The sequence below is a fragment of the Adiantum capillus-veneris genome, chromosome 18, assembly GCF_014529385.1.
Source record: "Adiantum capillus-veneris isolate H3 chromosome 18, ASM1452938v2, whole genome shotgun sequence".
Lineage (NCBI taxonomy): Eukaryota > Viridiplantae > Streptophyta > Polypodiopsida > Polypodiales > Pteridaceae > Adiantum > Adiantum capillus-veneris.
The window spans coordinates 141,461,142-141,465,656 of NC_140948.1; positions in this window are offsets into that span (position 1 = coordinate 141,461,142).

Sequence of the window (4,515 nt, forward strand, 5' to 3'; positions counted from 1 at the left end):
AATCAGCCAAACGAATTTGTGACTCATATGCAGTTAGGATGCACCTTACCAGTACCATATACGTTCCGATGATCCATGTTAAACCAACTAGTTAGTCATAGTTTCATGATTCCCTTACTTTGGCAATGTAACAAAACGCCCTGAAGAAGTACCAATGTCAGTATAGTCAAGCACACTCAGCCAGCAGTAAATTTATTATATGTTAACAACCTGATGTATTTCCACGGTTTAATGTAATGCTATTTTATGGATGGACATCCATCTAGCTCACTCTCTCTTAGTCCCAGTGCTACTCTAGATTAGTCATGCCATGCAAAAGCCAGTAGTATGTACATCAGCATGGACTCAATAGCAAGCCCATCTTACAGGACTAAATTAAAAATTGTTTCTTTACTATATAGTCAGAGGAAGGAGCAACAATACAGCAACCCATAAGTGCCTTATATTCACAGCCAGCTAACAGCTCAACTAGTGGCCCGCATATACTGAGCCCTATACAAAGCTTAGCAGGGTCAACTACTAGGTGATCTTTCCTTATGACATTTTTCAAAATATTCCAAGTATTATCAGGGCTTTAAAGATGCAATAGAGCAATCCCCACCTCAATCCAACCAACGGTAGACCAAGTACGGTGAACCAGAGTGAACCAGAGCTGAGTAAGGTGAACCAAACATATAATCACTGTTTATACGGGCTATCAACCAATAACAGATGTAGTTCCATAATGAACAAGTTAGCAAGCCTGAGTCATAAGGGCCAGGATGTATAGTAAGTAGCCCAATGGTTATGGCTAAAAAGGAAACATGTAACTAGAGTCCCGCAGCTATTGCCGAGCCAGAATCAAGAGGAGTTAAATGTACGACAACAATCATTATATTATGTTTCTTCAGAGAACAGACAAGTAATCCAATTTTTCAAGCCACAGCCTTCAAGAAGCATGCTAACCTGCGTAGCCTCGAGTTCATTCCCAGCAGTCGGTGTTGTCTTCTTCGGCATGATTACTAATGAAAGAATCTCTCCCTTCACCTCACTTAATCCCTCAATGCCAAAAAACAGACAGTAGCACAAACGATCTAAGTGAGAAGCACAAAGGGGCTCTCACCTTTATACATAGCAGGACATGTAGGAGTACTGAGAGGCATTCAAGGCGTTATTTCCCCGAGGCCTCGACACGTCTAGCCATGTTGAGCTCCGAAACCAGCTGTACGACACAGTAAAGCCTCCTGTAGAATCCGCAGGCTCAATTAGATGGTGTGGCATAGGTAGGCACAAGTCCCCATCAAATATCCGTGGAGGCATCGCCTTGTATGGCACAATTTCCACATGCGCAGAAATGCAAGGCTCGGTGAAGAGCAAGCCACGCTACCACTGGGTAGTCTCACAGTAAATTACCCAACAGTGAGAGCCAAGTCTTTAAAGGACTCGTCCCCCTTTTTTAAAAAGACCCCTATTGGTCCATGTGCTAGGTTAGTATCATGTGTTGAAAGGTTCGACTAGGGACACTATCGGTTAAGCCCTCAGCCACCCCGTATTTTAATCCAATACGGTCAAGCCTGCAATTAGTTGGATGTAGCTTGCAGACATTAGGTATAGTTTTTTTTACGCGGTGTAGCGAGCAAACCACATGTGTGTATGTTGTATGTGTGTGTATTGTTTATGCGGTCCCATCGAGCTTAGTATAGAATTATGTAGAGCAACAAGCCACTACCTGGGTGTGTATGTGTGAGTGTGTGTGTGTGTGTGTGTGTGTGTGTGTGTATGTGTGTGTGTGTGTGTGTGACTTCTGGAAATAAAACCGATTGTGAGCATGCCCGGCCATTCAGGCTAACAAGACCCATATGTGTGTGTATGGTTGATGCAGTTTCTTCTAGCATAGTATTTATGTAGCGTAAAGAGTCACCACTTGTGTGTGTGTGTGTGTGTGTGTGTGTGTGTGTGTGTGTGTGTGTGTGTGTGTGTGTGTGTGTGTGTGTGTGTGTGTGTGTGTGTGTGTGTGTGTGTGTGTGTGTGTGTGTGTGTGTGTGTGTGTGTGTGTGTGTGTGTGTGTGTGTGTGTGTGTGTGTGTGTGCGTGCCCTCCCAATCCCAAGCACCATACTCTAAGAGGTAGCAGGCCCATAGAGTATGGGCCTACTACCTCATCATAGAGATGAGCAAAGTTTTATTTACTTTACATCCAGGCCAATCTTTTTCTTCAATCGTCCTAGACAATAAGCTCAGCAGCTCAGTTTTTTGAAAACCATTTCCTTGAAATTTTCTAAGCAATTTTTTGATTTCTTCGAAAGCTACATATGTATTAGTTGAAGAGTACATGATTAAATGCAGCATGCCAAGGGAAGAGTTAATCGCAGTTTTATGTGGTCGGTTACTTTTCCTTTTCACAAACTTAGAGGGTAGGATCTCTAGCTTATCGCGCTTCCAATTGAATCTTGTTACAAAATCCCCAGAGAATGGTGAGACAAGAGTTATCCCAATATTGAGATAATTTGTACTTATTGCAAATGATTTTGAATTGATATCAATGTTATGAGCAGCAGTGGGAACCACTGAGAGTACTGAGGGATAAATGTTTTGGAAGGAGTCAATGTTGGCATGGTTATTAATACTAAAGATATCATCCATAAACCGAAAAGTATACATAAAGCTAGGTAGCATCATAGCCGTATGATGACACACCAGTTGTTTTAATATCCAAGAGTATTCAAAGTAGCCTAAGTACAAATTACACATAACCGGTGAGCAGGAGAAACCCATAGGGATGCCAAGTACCTGTCTAAAACATGAGTTTCCAATACGTACGAAACAATTATTGAGAACCCAGATAATATGTTGAAATAGCTTATATCGATCAAAATGAAGTGGCGTTTTAAGCGCAGTAGTCTTTACCCATTTCAGTTTCTTTACAAGGGAAATCATATGGTATCCTTTCTTATTTTTGGAGTTGAAGGTCAGCTCAATTATCTTTTCAAGAGTGTTAATTAGGCCAAAGTCTCCTGATAAAGGTATATTCTCATAACATTGAGAAATGTCAGCTGTAAAGATGCTATATATCTTATCTGGTAGATTTAATAATACATCTGCAGCATTTTTTATAATCCAGAACGGGCAGATGTCAAGGCCAAAGAAGTTCTTTCATAGTGTCTTCTTTCTTTCACAAACCGCTTCAAATTCGAGTACAATAAGATTAAGGCATACTGTAATGTTCTGTGTAATATCAGTATATATACATTTGGATGCATCTGAGATCCATCGAAACTTATGCTTATGGCTCTTTTATGTAGGAAATAAAATAGGTAGTTTCAAGCAAGTGTTACCATATCCTAATGCTTGTAGTTCAATTAGGATATTATTTGTAAGCACAAAAGGAGTATGGTTAGATGAGTAAAATTCATTTCCACTAAGCCGTTCTTTGGCTGCATCCCAAGCAAGTTTTTTACACATGATACTAGCATTGTTTGCAGCTTTGTCTAAGCCGACAATGAACCACTTGCTGGCCACTTCTTGACAATTGATCGCAAGAGCAGGTGTTAACCAACTAGTGTCATTGCTAAGCCATTTTATGGGAAGAGAACTAATTTTCTTTAGAAAATTGATTTTGACATATTGAGCTAAGTCCTGTAGGACTTCTGACTCCAGTTGGAGTGTTGTAGTAAGATCTGCCAAGCAGTTTAATAATGCGGCCATAGCCAAGTGTGGGTTAAGAGGTTCACAAGGTATATGATTAAGACCTTTAGCCAACAGGCTTCTGATACTTGGATTTCTAATAAAGTTAAGGTCCATAGTACAAACATGGGCCCCAAACTTTTCAAATTCTTTTACGTAATCAGGGAAGTTAGAGCAATGACATACAGGAACTTGTTCCTCAGCGAGAAAATCAGTTTTATAAAACAGTTTTTGTATTGTTTCACAATATTTCCATCCAATCAGAACATTATCAAGCTTGCTGTTATCACCAAAATAATCAAAAAATGCATCTAAGAAGATACTTCTAGGTGTGAAAAAGTCAAAAAGTTTGTTAATATAAAGGCAGTGCACAAAACTGAGATTCACATTCTCCGTAGCCTTCGCAAGACATCTTCTTCCAGAGATAGTCCAGCCAACCTGCACAACCATATTACATATCAAGGAGATGTCGCACCGGTAAGCTTCTGCCTCTTCCTCTAGTAAAGCTTCTAGCTCTTCCCCTATTAACAGAGTTGGAGGAAGAACTAGGCTTTAGAAAAGACGGAAAGGCATTGTTAGGGGAGGTTAAGGCAATAGGTTGTTTTAATGAGGGGGTGGAATCCTCTTCAATACAAGTTTTAAGTATTCCAATAATGTTCTTAACTCCTTTGAAGTTACCGTAAGTAGTTAAGAATGTTCCCGGGACATCCTCCTTGAGCTCCTTCAAGATATCCAACATCATATCTCTAAAATGTAAAAAAGCTATATGTGCTAATACCAGGGCCTTAGCTTGACCTCCCAGCCAAGAACAGAATAGGGTGAGGAGAAACTTTGTAGGTTTGTCTGGAAATAAG